Consider the following 17,574-nt stretch of genomic DNA (forward strand, 5'->3'; position numbering starts at 1 on the left):
GGAAAAGTCCCACTCCACGAACGCTGCAGGCCTGCATCTGAGGCCAAAGCCTCCGATTTCTTTAAATTTAAGGTGAACCCTGAGAAATCACCATACTCCCGAACACTCTCCAAAAGGGTAGATAAAGAACGCTGCGGATCAGTCAAAAAGACCAAAAGATCATCAGCGAAGGCCGCAATCTTAAAATGAGCGGCCCCCAGTTGAAGTCCCCGAATGTCAACATTAGATTGCAGCTCTCTGATCAAGGGATCCAAAGACAGCACAAACAGCAAAGGCGACAGGGGACAGCCCTGACGGGTCCCCCTACAGATGGAAAAGGGGTCCGAATATCCACCATTCACCGAAATCCGCGCCACCGGGTCACTATACAACGCAAAAAGGGCGTTAAGAAAAAAAGGGCCAAAGCCATATGCCCGCAGCGTAGCAAAGAGGAATCCCCACTGCACCCGATCAAAAGCCTTTTCAGCATCGAAACTCACGAGTACAGCAGGGTCTCCGTCTACAGCAGACTTCTCTAGGGCCAGCAAGATACGGCGAAGATTTTTAGATACCGGCCGATCACGCACAAATCCTACCTGCTGGTCCGATATTAAAGAAGGCAGCACCCTAGCCAAACGATTCGCCAGCACCTTAGCCATCAATTTCGTCTCATAATTCAGCAGGGAAATGGGTCTATAGGAGTCCGGCAAAGTGGGGTCCCTCCCCGGCTTAGGAAGAACTATTATCTGAGCCGAATTCAAATAACGCGGTAAAAACCCCTTAGCCACATTCAAATTAAAAATTTCGGACAACACCGGAGCAATCTCATCCACCAACACCTTATAGAATTCACCCCGGAATCCATCGGGTCCCGGAGCCTTGCCCAACGGGCTGGCCCGAATCACCCACGCCACTTCCTCCACCTCCACCGGGCGCTCCAACATCTCCAAGTCGACAGGAGAGATATGGGGTAAATCCAAGCTGTCCAAATAAACCCCCCCATCAAGCACATCCGGGCCAGGCGCAGCATACAAGTCAGCGAAAAAGTCCCGCAGAATACGCCCAATGTCCTCAGTCTTATGATACAGCGTTCCTTGCGCAGCACGCAAAGCCGAGACCCCCGCGGACCCACGAGAGGAGCGAGCTAAACGCGCCAACATCCGGCTACTCTTATTAGCGAACCTGAAGAGCTGGAATTGATAGTGTTCCCGAGACCTCCGAGCCCCCCTATGCAGGAGTTCATTCAAGGCCTGCTGCGCCTCCAAAAGCTGCCTCTTAAGCGCCAACGTGGCAGCACTTGCGAAACGCTGCCGCAGAATCCGAACCCTACTCTCCCAGGCCAGAATCTCCCTCTGACGCGCTCGAGCCTCAAAGGCCACAAAGGACATGATTTCCCCACGCAACACCGCTTTCGCAGCCTCCCAATAAAGTATGGGGTCCTCTCGATGTTGCAAATTCGTACTTTGAAAATCCCTCCATCTAGCCAACAAAAAGTCATGAAAACGGGCATTGCGATACAAATGACAAGGGAACCTCCATGAAACCCCTCCACCCCGAGGGGACCCCCACAGCCACCGCAGGCCCACCCATGCATGATCCGATATTTCAATCGGACCCAGCATGGCCTCCTGAACCCTCGGGAGAAGACTCCGGGAAAGAAGAATAAAATCAATACGGGAAAGCGTCCCATGCGCTCGAGATAAATGAGAATAGTCCCGCTCCACCGGATGAAGAACCCTCCAAACGTCCAATAAATCCAAAGAGGAAGCCAGCATGGTAGCCCCAGTACAGGCCCGCAGCGATTCCCGACCCACCGAGGAAGAACGATCCAGCCGAGGATCAGGGACCTCGTTGAAGTCGCCCCCGAGAATTAAGGGAATATCCCCAAACTGCAACAAAAGGTTACGCAACTTCTGAAAAAATTTGGCAGAAGGATTATTAGGGGCATAAAGATTACAAAACAGCAAAGGCTTATTGTTCAGAGAGACCGAGGCAATAACGTACCTACCCCCAGGATCCCGAACCACCTGATGTACCTGCAGGTGAAGGCCCTTACGAAAAAGGATCACTACCCCACCCTTCCCCCCCAGAGCCGGAGCCTCCAAATGCGTACCCACCCACCAAGAGCAGAGCTTAGCATGCTCCACCGAGGACAACCGGGTCTCCTGTAGAAAAGCAATAGAGGCCCTCTTACGATTCAGTACTTGCAATATTTTATACCGCTTAATAGGCGAGTGTATCCCCCCCACATTCCAAGAAATCAAATTATGTTCCAGAAAAGACTAAAAAAAGCACCACAAGCAGATACTGAATAACCCATTGCAGCATGCCAGAGGAGCGTCCCAGCCACCACCCCTCCAACCACACACTCAAAAATCCGCCCATCCCCCTCCTGTCTGACCCAACGGAAACCCCCATCCCCCAACCCCCACTCCCCCTAACCCCCCCAACTCCCCCCAACCCTCCCCCGCCCCCCAACCCTTGCCCATCCAAATACTGCACCCCAATAGGTGCCACTTCCAGAAAGCTGGCGCGCCCGCAGCAGGCCTCCCTCAAACCCCTCAGCCCCCCCCCAAGCTTCCCATAGGCTAACAAACACTCTCCATTCCCACCACCAACCAGCGAACCCCATCCACTCCTCCACCCAGGCTATCAGCCCTCCCCATACAACCCCCCTAGACATACCCTACCACCCTCCTCCTTATAGCCACCCCTTCCCCCACCCCCACTCAAACCAACACAGCCCAATCACTCTCCCCCTGCCCCCAACACAGCAAGATACAACTAACACAAAAAGCAGAGAACCCAACAAAAATGCTGAGGGTAAGCTGGCGAAGTCTCAGCTGCCATGGGGAAAGACCCACAGGGGAGACAGCGCATCATCCACAAAGTCAGAGTATACAGCCGTCAACTCCCAGCATCGCCAACCCCACCGAAGAAGACAGTCAGAAGATCACGGCGCCACCTCCGGAAACTTTTCCTCCACAAATCGCTGGGCCTCCTCCGGCGTATCAAACTGGTGCGACCGGCCGGCGTGCATCACCCTCAGCCTCGCTGGATACTGGAGAGAAAAAGGAATACTGCGCCGGACCAGACTGGAACAGAGTGGAGAAAACTTGCGTCGAGCCTGAGAGACCTCCGCCGAATAATCCTGGAAACAGAGGACCTGCTTGTTGTTGTAGAGCAACTTCTTCCCCTGGCGCAGAGCCCTAAGGACCGCAATCTTATGGCGATAGTTGAGCAGACGACAGATAACCACCCGTGGACGCTCCAGACCATCTCTCCGGGGCCCCAGACGGTGCGCCCGTTCGATATAAAAGTGGCCCAGCTGCTGCGGGGGGGCCAAAGACTCCATCAGCCACTTCTCCAGAAAGTCTCCCAGGTCCGAGTCCCCCAGAGATTCCGGCAGACCCACAAACCTCAGGTTGTTCCGGCGGGACCGGTTCTCCAGGTCCTCCACTTTTGCCCGGAGCGCCGCCATAGAGGTAGAGTGGCCCGCCTGATCTTGTGTAAGCCGCTGCACAGCATCCTCAGTGGAGCTGACCCGTTGCTGTGTCTCCCTCACCTCCGAGGACAGAGCTGCAAAACGCTGATCCAGGGTGTCTAACTTATCCAGAATCCGTTGCAGCTTGTCCCCCAGCGTGCCCTCCAATGCAGCCTGCACTTCCGCTGTTACCTCTGCGACCCAGAGGGAGCTGGGGGTTTCGGGCGATGTAGGTGCCACGTGCGCCGCCATTTTACTTTCAGGCTGCTTCCTTCTCTCCCGTTCCGTCTTATTCGGGCGCGCGGCCATCCCCCAGACCGCCGCGAAATCGCCACACGGACCCCCAACCGCGCTCCCCGACGTGCTGACACCGGGAGCCGAGGACTTCAATGCCGCTCAAAAACAATTACCGCCGCGGGCGCGCCGGAGCCTCGAGCCTGACCTGCTCACAGCCCCATGCTTCCGCCGGAAGTCTCTGTAAGATATTTTTTAAACATATCAAGAGTGGAAACTGTTATCATCTTAGGAAAATTTATTATCCTCAAATTATTCCTTCTTGAAAGATTCTCTAACATTTCTTATTTAAAGTTAATATTCCCATTTTCTTTCATCAAAAATTGGTTTTGAGCCCCCAGTGTGTCCATTTTCTGTTTCTGTTGCTCAAAATCCATTTCAATCCTGTCCACTCTTTGTTGTAATTTCGTAGATTCAGAAAGTACTCCAGAACAATAAGTAGATAGATTTTGCATCTGAATTCCCAAAAAGGATTGTAACTGAGATATGGCATCCCATATCGAGTTCAGATCTATAACTGGAGGCTTTATTAAAGGTGCTATGGAAAGGTTAAACTCCACAGATTTTGGTTTCACAGTACCTGATTCTGAAATCACTTTCAATAAGTTCTGGTGCTCTTCTGTCGACTCCAGGGATTCATGCAGTAGTTGCTGGGTCTCTGCAACCATTGATGCCCGCTGTACAGCTGGGTCTTCGACCTCCTCGCTGCTCTCCGGCATCATGATCTCACTTCCTTCACCGACCGTGCTACACACTAACGGCCGACGGAGTGGCCACGCTGGTGTTCTCCGCTCCTCCGGAGAGAGACTAGCAACCTCAAAAGAGGCCTGAGAGCTCTCCGATGAACTCTCACCTCGCGCCGAGGATATCTCATCCGGTTCCCCTCTGGGTGTACGAGTAATGAAGGAATCCATCGGCCCAGATTAAGGCAAATGCCTGGGATCGGTAGAAAATACCCGGGTCTTAGATTTGCATTTAACCATTAGAAAAAAAAGAAAGGTCGACGGCATTCCACCAAACTCAATCAGAGCGCCATCTTAGCTAGGCTCATCCCCCCGGATTCGTGTGAAACATTCTTGATATCTACACTGGATGAATTACAGATAGAGATTGATTAAGGATCAGGCCTGATCTCTTTAGATATTTCATCTACCTTTGATTCACTGGATTTGACCTTGCTGTTAGTGAAATTAGGGAAATTGGGGGTAGTGGGGTCTATGCTTGAATGGTTTAGATCATATTTATTTGGGAGAAAGATGTATGCACATAGTAGAGGAGTTATTTCACCTGAATTTCTTGTTAAAATGGGGGTGCCTCAAGGATCATCAATATTGGCAACATTGTTTAACATCTATCTGGCCTCTTTAGGGAATCTCTTAGAAGAAATGATAGTTTTCATTGCGGGCCGCAGCACACATGATACAGGGCTGCGAATCCGTCAGCCATCCGCCACATTTACGGCATGAATCCATGCCATCCTGTCCTGAGGTGGTCATCTGTGGAGTTTGGAGCAAAAACGAAGCTTCTAAGTCAAAAAAATATATTTTTTAAAACTTTGAAGAAAATCCAAGATGGCCACCGTAGGTGCCGATTTTGCATTAAAAACGCCTGGGAAAAATGTAAAACCCAGAGAGGTACCTTTCTGCACTCCTTTTTTGAGTGTCCACAATTGACTTTCTGGGACTCTGTACAACGCTGCTTGGCCGGATTACTGCAGGGGGACATACCCTGGAATGCGCCTGCTTTATTATTGGGGGACGTTCAGGAGATGCAACAACAGGGCTTGCTCATGTCTTCCCAGAAGTTTGTACTGCATGCTGTTCTTTTGGGGCAAAAGGTTGTTTTGAAATACTGGACCTCTGAGGAGGCCTCCCCCTTACGCTCTGTGGATTGCCTTGATGACACAGCAAGCCCGATATGAGTTGGACACTTATTCATCTCGCCCAAAGGAGAACTGGAAATCTTACTGCGCCTTATGGCAGCAGTTTTTGGACATTACTGCTTGACTATCTGTGTTTGTATTTTGTTAATTCTCCTGCTGTGCATGCAGCTCTACCTAAACTGAACTGGCCTTACCGGATTGAGCTTACCTGTTTGGAGAGGGCAAGGTCCCTTGGCAGAGAGAAAGTGCATGTGTGAGTGTGCATGGGTGTGTGTATCTGAGTGTGTTGGTGTGTATGCATGTAGTGCTGTCTGGCTTGTACCCCCTGGGCACGAGGAATGGATGAGTGTGTTGAATCATTTGGGGATTCTGCTAGGTCTTTTACTAACACTGGATGGGGGCTGCTGGACTCTCAATGTGGCTTTGCTGCTCGCTTTTGAACTTATTCTCTGGAATCTTTGTTTTCTGGCTGGATGCATCATTTTGCTCATGTATGATTTCCTGCCTGTATTGTTGCATTGGGTTTGTATTCAATGTTGTACTCACTGTTCAGTTGCCTACTGTCTTAATAAACATGATTTAAAAAAACAAACAACAAAACGCAGGGAATCACAAAAAATGGCAATTTTACAGGTGGGGGGGGGGGGGGGGGGGGGGGGGGGGGGGGGGGGGGGGGGGGGGGGGGGGGGGGGGGGGGGGGGGGGGGACAAGGGCATGCAGGGAAACCACCCAAAACCCCGATTTCAGCAACTCCCAAAGTCGGCAAACTCTGGCTCACAGACACCACAGAGACCTGTGCTGCAATGAAAGTCTATGGCAGCCTGCAATACACAGTACAAGCAAGGAGATCAGTACCTCAGCAGCTGATTAAACTGGAGTTTTCAGGTCTTCTGATCATCTCACCTTCCCTGTCACCACAGATCACAACCATCAGGACCCCTCAGGGAAATTAGGGAAGATACATGGTCCGGTTCCGATTCTGGTGTATCGCCACAGAACTGCAACAGCCTGTGCTCTACCCCTTTGCGGACGAACCAGGGGAGAGATGGCTCCTGATCCCAGATACCTGATCCAATCTGCAGGCTGTCTAGAGGGCTTACTGCAGTTTAAGCTTACAGAGCACCCTGCAGAAGCAAACAACATTTAAAATGTCTGTGATCTTCTGCCAAAGGATCACTCTCATAGAGTTGATCCACAGCACTTGGGAAAACCCGTGAAACAAATCAAATAAAGACTAGGAATTGAAAACAAATCATGAGCAGAAGAAATGATTTCATCCATGCAGCAAGGCTGCAGGAACAAACTGAGCATGACAGGAAGCTCCCAGGCAGTTAGCCTGAATGGGAGGGAACAAGTTTTATTAGCCTTGCAGCTGAGGCTTCAAAGGATGCAAGATCCAATGAGTTCAGCCTCCAGAGGGATTATCTGAGTGTGTTGGTGTGTATGCATGTAGTGCTGTCTGGCTTGTACCCCCCGGGCACGAGGGATGGATGAGTGTGTTGAATCGTTTAGGGATTCTTCTAGGTCTTTTACTAACACTGGACGGGGGCTGCTGGACAGAAGGTCTTCCTATGACTCTCAATGTGGCTTTGCTGCTCGCTTTTGAACTTATTCTCTGGAATCTTTGTTTTCTGGCTGGATGCATCAATTTGCTCATGTATGATTTCCTGCCTGTATTGTTGCATTGGGTTTGTATTCGATGTTGTACTCACTGTTCAGTTGCCTTCTGTCTTAATAAACATGATTTTAAAAAACAAACAACAAAATGCCTGGGAAAAACGCAGGGAATCGCGAAAAATGGCAATTTTACAGGTGGGGGGACGGGGACGAGGGCATGCAGGGAAACCACCCAAAACCCCGATTTCAGCAACTCCCAAAATTGGCAAATTCTGACTCACAGACACTACAGAGACCTGTGCTGCAATGAAAGTCTATGGCAGCCTGCAATACACAGTACAAGCAAAGAGATCAGTACCTCAGCAGCTGATTAAACTGGAGTTTTCAGGTCTTCTGATCGTCTCACCTTCCCTGTCACCACAGATCACAACCACCAGGACCCCTCAGGGAAATTAGGGAAGACACATGGTCCGGTTCCGATTCCGGCGTATTTCCACAGAACTGCAACAGCCTGTGCTCTACCCCTTTGCGGACGAACCCAGATACCTGATCCAATCTGCAGGCTGTCTAGAGGGCTTACTGCAGTTTAAGCTTACAGAGCACCCTGCAGAAGCAAACAAAATTTAAAATGTCTGTGATCTCCTGCCAAAGGATCACTCTCATAGAGTTGATCCACAGCACTTGGGAAAACCCGTGAAACAAATCAAATAAAGACTAGGAATTGAAAACAAATCATGAGCAGAAGAAATGATTTCATCCATGCAGCAAGGCTGCAGGAACAAACTGAGCATGACTGGAAGCTCCCGGGCAGTTAGCCTGAATGGGAGGGAACAAGTTTTATTAGCCTTGCAGCCAAGGCTTCAAAGGATGCAAGATCCCATGAGTTCAGCCTGCAGAGGGATTAAGTTTCAAGTTTATTTTGTATTTGATAAAATCACTTTTTTCAAAGATTGCAAAGCGATGGACAATAAATAATTTTCAAATAAGGAGGACATATAATATAGGGATAGACAGACGTGCACTTCGTAGGGAAATCAGGGAAGCAGTGGCGTACCTAGGGGGGCGGCGGGGGGGGGGGGCGGGCCGCCCCGGGTACCAGCCCTGAGGGGGTGTTCCCGGCCTTGCCGCTCAGTCCCCCCCCCACGCCCGAAGGACCGCTCGCCCCACTGACCTTCCAGCACACCTATGAAGCAGCCCGCAGCAGGATCGCGACGTCAGCAATCCCTCAGCTGCTTGGGCGCTGCTTCCTGCGCCGCGGTCCCGTCCCTCCTCTGACGTCAGAGGAGGGGGCGGGACCGCTGCGCAGGAAGCAGCTCCTAAGCAGCGCAAAGATAGCTGACGTCGCGATCCTGCTGCGGCTGCTTCATAGGTAGTGCGGGGAGGCCAGGGGGGCGAATGGTCCTTCGGGGTGGGTCGGGGCATCAGGCCTTCAGGGTGGGGCGGGCGGGCGGGCAGGCAGACTTTCAAGGGGGAGGGGGGGTGACAGGCAGGCAGGCAGGCCTTCAAGGGGGGGTGCAGGTCTTCGGGGGGGGGTGCAGACCTTCAAGGGGGTGCAGGCCTTCAAGGGGGGGACAGGCAGGCAGGCCTTCAAGGGGGGGACAGGCCTACAAGGGGGTGCAGGCCTACAAGGGGGGGGGACAGGCCTTCAAGGGGGGTGCATGCCTTCAGGGGGGGTGCCGACCTTCAAGGGGGTGCAGGCCTTCAAGGGGGGGACAGGCAGGCAGGCCTTCAAGTGGGGGGACAGGCCTTCGGGGGGGTGCAGGCCTTCGGGGGGGGTGAAGACCTTCAAGGGGGTGCAGGCCTTCAAGGGAGGGGACAGGCCTTCAAGGGGGGGACAGGCAGGCAGGCCTTCAAGGGGGGACAGGCCTACAAGGGGGTGGGACAGGCCTTCAAGGGGGTGCAGGCCTTTGGGGGGGTGCCAACCTTCAAGGGGGGGTGCAGGCCTTCAAGGGGGGGGACAGGCCTTCAAGGGGGGACAAGCAGGCAGGCCTTCAAGGGGGGGTCAGGCCTTCAAGGGGGGGGACAGGCCTACAAGGGGGTGGGACAGGCAGGCAGGCCTTCAAGGGGGGGGACAGGCCTTCGGGGGTGCAGGCCTTCGGGGTGGGTGCAGGCCTTCGGGGTGGGTGCAGGCTTTCGGGGTGGGTGCAGGCCTTCGGGATGGGTGCAGGCCTTCAGGGGGGGACAGACCTTCGGGTGGAGGGTACAATCCTTCGGGGAGGGTGCAGGCCTTCAGGGGTGGGGTTTAGGCCTTCAGAGGGGGACAGACCTTCGGGTGGGAGGTAAAGTCCTTCGGGGGGGTGCAGGTCTTCAGGGGTGGGGTGTAGCCCTTCGGAGGGGGGAGAGACCTTCGGGGGAGGGGGGTCCTGGTGTAAAAGTACACAGAGGGAGAGAGGGAAGGGGGGGTTCAAAGATACGTGCATATGCCAGACTTTGGGGGTTAGAAATAATGGGTCTAAAAACAGAGGAGTGGGAGAGAGATGGTGCATAATGGGATTTAGGGAGGGAAGGAACAGAAAGGGAGAGAACTTGGAAACAGGGGATGGTGTGGAGGGGGGATAGAGATACTGGATAGGAGGATAGTTGGGAACAGAAAGGGAGAGATGGTGGATCCTGGGGTGGTGGGGAGTTGAGAAAAGGTGAATCTGTGGATGGAGACAAAAAAAAGGAAAGATGCCAGATCTCCGGGAGAGGGAAGGGAAACGGAAGGGGAGAACAGAGATGGCAGACGGATGGTTAGCACAGAGAAAGGAGACCCTGGCAAGCAAGACAACAAGAGCCTGGGACCAACAAGATTTGAATATTGATCAGAGAACAAAAGGTAGAAAAAATAATTTTATTTTCTGTTTTGTGATTACAATATGTTAGATTTGAAAAGTGTACATGAGACAGCTTGAAATGGGAACTTTTCTATTTTTGTGAATGGCAAGGCTGAGTTCAGTTAAAATATATGCTTTATAAGAAAATATAATAATGTGTTTTATAAAGTTTATAAGCATTGCTGGCATACTCGGTGAGGTGTTCCTAGTGTTGGTGGTGGTGGTAGCATGTCAGTGTGTTGAGAGGAAGAGGTAGTCTGGGAAATTTTGCTGAGCAAACTCTGGGCCCATTTCCACCCCCAGTTAGTCCACTCCACTCAACTGGTTCACACACTGAGTGGGTCTTTGGGTGTTATTTCTGGGTAGTTGTTTTAGAATCTCTTCCAGTGGTTTGTCAGTATCTCCTTCTGGTCCAAGGAAGGAAACTTTGTCAACCTTAGCATTGACCTTCAGAATATGTTTGTAACAGCGCTGCTTGTGTGGCATTAGGCTATGTAGTGATCGAAAGAAAAAAACAGACCTTTGCACATTTTTGCACTATATGGTGGGTGTATGAGGAGATTCATTTCCTGCACAGTTAAGTCCATGTGAAGTTACCTTGTGCTGTATTTGACATCTAGCAAGGTCTCTGTTTGGAAGGAAAGATCTAAGCTTAAAAATGAAGTGGCCAGAAGTTATGTTAAAAGTAGATAGCGTAGCTGGTTTTAAGAAAGGTTTGGACAAATTCCTGGAGGAAAAGTCCATAGTCTGTTATTAAGACATGGGGGAAGCGTCTGCTTGCCCTGGATTGGTGCACTCAGCAGCAACAAATACTAGTTTTGGCTGGCTCTTTCCCCGCATTTCTCCTCTCTTCCCCACGATTTAATATCCAGTTCAGGCAGTAAGTAAATGCATCGGCAGGGGGGGTCTGGTAAGTCTTGGGGGCTGGGGATGGAAGGTGAGAATCAGTTCTGTAGGCTATCAGAAATTTGCTTAATTATCTACTCACACAGAAAAGCAGTAAAGTCAATAGGTTCTCTGAGTGGGAACAACCTGTTTGATCTTGCACTCTTGTGATTGACCAATTGTTTATCACTGTTTAATTTATCACATTGATTAATTTGAGCACACCTGAGGTGTCCTATGATGGTGTGCACTGCAGGCAGAGGAGCCTTATTGTGTAAAGCACTGGAGAATTCTCTCCTCTCGCTTACCTCTCACGCTGAGGACACCCTGCTTCAGTATAATCATTTATATGATTTATCTTATAAACATTATTACGTGGTCTTTTCCTCAAGTGCTGAGACATCAGGTTGTTCCCACTTGGAGAACCTATTGACTTTTACTGCTTTTCTGTGTGGCTTTAACATTTTTGCTATTCAGTATACCTAAACTATTATTCAGTAGAAAAAATTTGGTTTGTTCAATCAAATCCTGTGTGGACATTGGACTTCTATGAGTGAATGTTCTGCTTGATTGAACAAACTAAATTTTTTCTACTGAATAATAGTCTAGGTACAATGAAAGTAAATAGCAAAAATGTTTGAGTAGATAATTAAGGAAATCTTTTTCATATTGCTTGCTTATGGACTGGGAAAAAAGACTGTTCAAGCAAATGTCTCCAGAACTGCTTTAATGGAAAAATGTGATTTTTTTTTTTTAAGTACTTTGTGAAATTTATTGTTGTTGTGAAATTTATTGTTATACTTTGTTTAAACTTAAAAAGCGGTGTCATTAACAGTGAATCTAATCGAAAAATCGATTCAACAGGGTGAATCGAATCGAATGAAATATTTTTCTCTGAATCGGGCAGCACTATTGGCTACCATGAGAATGGGCTACTGGGCATGATGGACCATTGGTGTGACCCAGTTAGGCTATTCTTATGTTATGTTCTCATCTGTAGGGGCCTTTGTTTTCACTTCTTATTTTAATGTATTTTTTTCCTGGGAACTTATCAGTGTTTTTTTATAATGGGAACAAAAATGGAAGAGAATTAATGTGTGTGGAATGGGGGGGTAACTAATTTCTTCAGCTAAATAATTCAATCCACTTCAAACAGACATAGGAGAACTCACGCACCATTCACACACCCTCCAACCAAAAACGTCAAAAGAAAAAAACTGTTCGACAACCTCCTAGCCATTCGAGCTGCAACACTTGACCCCCAACTCTACAACCTATTGACCTCGACCACAAACTACAAAACCTTAAAAAAAGAAATAAAAACCCTTCTATTCAAAAAACACATAAAACCAAACTAACATAATCAGAACTGTCCCAAGCATCACCTGCAACTACTCCATATGTACTTCTGATGTCATGACAATTCAGACATAATTTATGTTATGTTATGTTTGGAATAATGGTTACATAAATGAGGTTCAATAAAAGAAAATTTTCACTGCCTGTTTCTATTCTGACCATTTATTCCATTTCATGGTTATTGCAAAAAAAAAAAAAAAAAAAAAAAATTTACATGGGGGGGGGGGTGTCAAAAAATGATGGGCCCCGGGTGCCACATACCCTAGGTACGCCACTGCAGGGAAGAACTACAATCTGATATAGGAAAGAGAACAAATAAGGATAAAACAATAGAAGTTATGTTAGATCAGTACTTGTCTACTTCAATTGGGATTAGTAACTCGGTTTAAGAGGCTAACTAATTAATTAAAAGCGTCTCTATACAGGAAACTTTTTAGTTTTGATTTGAATTTATCAAGGTTCTTTTCTTCTCTTATCTGAGCGGGTAGTAAGTTCCACGTTTGGGGAGCAATGACAGAAAAGAGTGTGGTACGCCTAGTATTTATGATTCGTACGGATGGAACAGTAAGTAGATATTTATCCTTAGATCGTAAGTAGCGGAACCATGGGAATAAACAGTTTGTATAAGAAGGTCTCCCAGCTTTTCTTGAAGAAATCTATGATGAAACCTCAATGGTATTTGAGTCTGGGCAGACAAACAAAACGCCTCCGAGATAGACTCCCTTCTTTTGTCAGTGAGACCCTCCCAAGGTATAGACCTCACATAAGAAGACATTTGGGTGTAGGAGAACAAATCCTTGGCTGTCCAATGTAAATCAGATTGTAAGGCATCAAACGTATCCAAAGAGCCAGTAGACGTTACAACCTGATAAGCTTCTCTACACATGACGCAGAGTCTTGTACAAAAAAGGGAGGCACAGGGAGGCGCTTGGTATGTAACAGGTAGCTGAAGTGATACGGCGTACAAAGGGCAAGTTCAGATATTGTTGCTAAAAAGTGATATGTGCCCCTAAACCAGTCATTTAAGTGTCACATTTGACATGCCTGAGAAAACAACTTTAAACTCTGTAATCCCAATCCATCCCGGTCCTTAGGCCTCATTAGTGCAGAGAAGGATAATCTAGCACGCTTCCCATTCCATAAATATAAACTCAAACTTTTCCCCAATTCTTTATCATGTTTAACAGAAAGTAAGACTGGGATCATCTGAAATACAAATAGCCACTGACGCAACAAAACCATATTTTACAATGCAATCTTTTCCATTAACGATAACGGGAATACCCTACAGAGGTGCAGCTTCTGCTTAGTAAGAGCCATGAGTGGTCCGACATTCTGAGTGTAGAGTTGGTTCAAATATGCAGGGATCTTTATACTTTTAAGTCAAAGTCTCAGATGTCCACCTTAAGGGAAACTCCCCCTTCCATTTGCAAGGAATATCCGGGGTCAGGGACAGCAACATGGATTTTTGTGAGTTTAAAGTCAATCCATAATACATACTATATTCATCCAAGAGTTCCAGGGCCCAAATTAAAGATGTCTGAGGGTCTGCGAGAATCAACAATATATTGTCTGCAAATGCCTGGACACGCAACTGAGAGGCACCCTCTGGAAGACCCCTCAAATTGCCATCCTGCTTGAGAATATGTAAAAAAGGGTCCAAATTAAATTGAATCAGGTTGGGCAGCCTGGATGGACCATTCAGATCTTTATCTGCTGTCATCTACTATGTTTTTTAAATACAGCAAAAACAAGAGGGGCGAGAGGGGACTGCCCTGTCTTGTCCCTCTTGCTATGGGGAAGGATGGGGTCTGTGCGCCATTAACCAGAATACAAACTACGTACTACCTCCTGAAACCAATCGATAATATCCATATGAGTAAGAACATTGAAAAAATACCCACAATTGACCAGGTTGAAAGCTTTGGCTGCATCAAGATTAATGTAGATGGTTTTAAAAAAGGTTTGGACAAGTTCTGAATGAAGTCCATAAACTGCTGTTGAGTCAGACATGGGAGAAGCCACTGCTTGCTCTGGATCGGTGGCATAGAATGGGTTTTTGCCAGGTACTTATGACATGGATTGACCTCCATGAAGACGTGATACTGGGCTAGATGGACCATTGGTCTGATCCAGTAAGGCTACGCTTATGTTCTTATGTTTATTTAATGCTCTTAGTTTTATCAATATAAGTTGCACCACATGGGCAAATTGCTGCATAGACTACATGATCACTTTTACAATACTCAAAAAACTGAGACTGATTGATTCAGAACATTGCGGTTCACCTCATCTATGGATTAAAAAAAATGGGAACATATCATCCCTTTTTATCAAAAAACTTCATTGTTTGCTAGTAGAGTCCAGAGTTCTGTTCATAAGAACATAAGAACTGCCATCTCCGGATCAGACCCATGGTCCATCGAGTCCGGCGATCCGCACACACGGATCAAGTTTTCTTGTATTTGTTACAAAGCAGTCTTTGGGATGCTACCAGACTATCTTGCTTCTCAGTTTTCTTTGAACTACTCCAATAAGAGCACACACAGAACAAATCTATTTAATTATCCTGCTTTAAAATCATGTCAATATAAGAAGTTTTTTGACAGAATTCTATCATTCCAGACCGCTAAACTGAATACATGGCTTGGAAAACCTATATTAGAGGCTACTTCCTACCTTGATTTTAGAAAATCTCTAAAGACACGTCTGTTTGACATGCTTACATCTTAGTTGTGGTCATTGTTTAACTTTTCCATGCTTTTACCTGATGTATTCTTTCATTGATTGTTTTATTATGTATTTTACATTTACCGACTGTATGTATATTTTCCTTTTTGTGAACCACTTTGAACTTTTGGTATAGCATTATACAAAAAATAAATTATTATTATTATTTGAATAATGGCGCAATTCATATTTCTCATTAGTTTTAGGATAATTGAAAACTTTAACTTGTGAATTAGCATTACAAACAGAGCAATTGTGGCATGGAAAATGCCCCCAAACAATGTCTTTTTTCACCAATCTGAGTAAACAAGATGACACTAAAATATCCTTGTACTTGTTATAGGCAACCATAAGTTCTTCTGTTTCAAATTGTGGAATTTGAATAATTGACCAATGTTTACTAAGAATTTGTGTAATATCATGTGTTAAATGGTCAAAGTGTAAAGCACATACCATCTTGTCTATTTTCTTTTTTGAATGTGTAACCAATAAAAGTCTTCTCTTGCCAGCATCTATTAGACTTAGAACTACTTATTTTATTTAATCGAACTGGGGTCCAGAAAATCCTATATAACAAAATAAGTATTGACATAGGGACTTTGGATCATCTGCTATATTTTTGTCTGTTTATATTTATATTTTGGAAGTCAATCTGGGGACAAATAAATCTAATTTTGGATTCAGATATTCCACTATCATATGAGGCTATAATTTTTGGAACAATTTTACATGTAAAACCCACTCTAGATAAATATAAGAGTCGTCTATTTATGATCATGACAGGTGTAGCCATGCAATTGATCATGAGTCATTGGAAGAACCATGATAGAATAAGTTTCACTTTTTGGTGGGTGAACATTTGCACTACGTATAGATATGAAAGAATTAATGCAGAGTGTAAGGGTCTTAGTGCTATATTTAATAAAGTTTGGAGCCCATTGACTAAATTTGTGAAATTATAATAATATATTTATCTTATATTTCCTTTTGTTCATGTACCTTTACACATCCATGAGGGGTGGGGGATTGGAGGGAGGGGAATAAATATTGATAGGAACATTTGGGTAACTTTATTCTTTATTTATAATATATATTATGTTATTATTATATATAGGATAACTATAAATCTTGAATGTTGTATATGCTACCTGTACAGATATTAGTGTAATTTATGTAATACCTACTGTTTGTTCAATTGTATGATACAGTTTTAGTTTAAAAATCAATAAAAAGTCTTTTCTTGCTCGACCTTCTTTAATACAACTGATATGATATGTAACCAATAAGTCTTTCAAGAAAGGATATCCTGATACCACTAGTCTGCTCTGTGTTTCTGCTTGTGAGATTTATCAGATCATCACCTCTTTATGTTGTCCTAACTTATTTGGGGAAATCTCATGTAGATCTAGGTTAGGCTGAACCTGGGAAACTGAGAGTAATGAGTAGGCAGCAGTTTCTTTGCAATGTAAGCTATTTCAAGGCGTGACTCTCTCAAGGACAGTCATTTCTGCCAGAATAGCTGTCGAAACTGGGTTACAGATGCAAGGTAGGTAAATTAATCCAAATTATAAAAAAATTATCCACCCTTATTGAAACTATGGGTAATGAAACAACAGCAGTTACTCAATCTCTGTCACTAGAGCTCAGACAAACACGCATTGTAGCTCTTCAAAATAGGATGGCACTCGACTATCTCCTAGCAGCCCAGGGGCGTACATGTGCCATCATTGGACAAGAATGTTGTACTTATATTCCTGACTCCTTCTCTAACCAGCAAGCACATATCACATCTCTAGACAAGGCATTGCAGAATTGGGAACAATTTAAGGTAGAGGATAAGGGTTGGTTTGATTGGCTAACTGCATGGATGCCTAATATATCATGGGTTAAAGGCCTATTGGGTGTTTTAATAGGCCTGGCTTTTGTGTTTCTGATTGTGTGTTGTAGTTTATCCTGTATAATTGGCATTGGAAAAACATGTTTGCAGAAAGTGGCTCCCAATCTTACGCTGATCCAGAGAACAAGTCATGCCCAAAGCAACCTCAGAACAGAGCAAGGTAAGGCCACTAAAGCTCCAGGTGTGGGTCCTGGTGTGGTACCCCACTCCACGACCCAAGGGGGGGCTAAGGACCTTGTCCTATGCCTTAAGTAGTTCTGAATAGGGCCAGCTTAGTTTACCTGGACAGGTACAGTGAGCAAACATGAAATAAAAAAATTCAGCTATTACACTTTCTTACATTGCACCAGGATGTACTAGCTAGAAGAAAAGAAAAACTGTTGATAGATAAGGCCTAATCCAAGAGCAAGTGAGAATGTGGATTAGTAGCTATAAATTAATAAATGAAAATTGGATAAGCTGGAATAAAATGATCAGAAATACAAAAAGTTTAAAAACAGGAATTTTAAGTCACCATATGGATTTGATATATGTCATGTGCTTGACGGATATAGGGAGGCAGGCTAGGACATTTTGTTATTGATGACTACCATATCAAATGTACCCCACATGGGAAGCTTAAGTTTCTTAT

At 46.2% G+C, this 17,574-nt stretch overlaps 1 protein-coding gene across 1 annotated transcript in view; it reads right to left on the reverse strand.

Annotated features, from left to right (window-relative positions):
* Positions 1 to 17,574, reverse strand: part of LOC117362907 (homocysteine S-methyltransferase 1-like) — a gene marked incomplete at its 5' end in the record, with an annotated part of 574,442 nt that overhangs the window by 85,436 nt on the left and 471,432 nt on the right. The gene's annotated exons all lie outside the window — the stretch shown is intronic.

This window comes from Geotrypetes seraphini, chromosome 6, assembly GCF_902459505.1.
Source record: "Geotrypetes seraphini chromosome 6, aGeoSer1.1, whole genome shotgun sequence".
Lineage (NCBI taxonomy): Eukaryota > Metazoa > Chordata > Amphibia > Gymnophiona > Dermophiidae > Geotrypetes > Geotrypetes seraphini.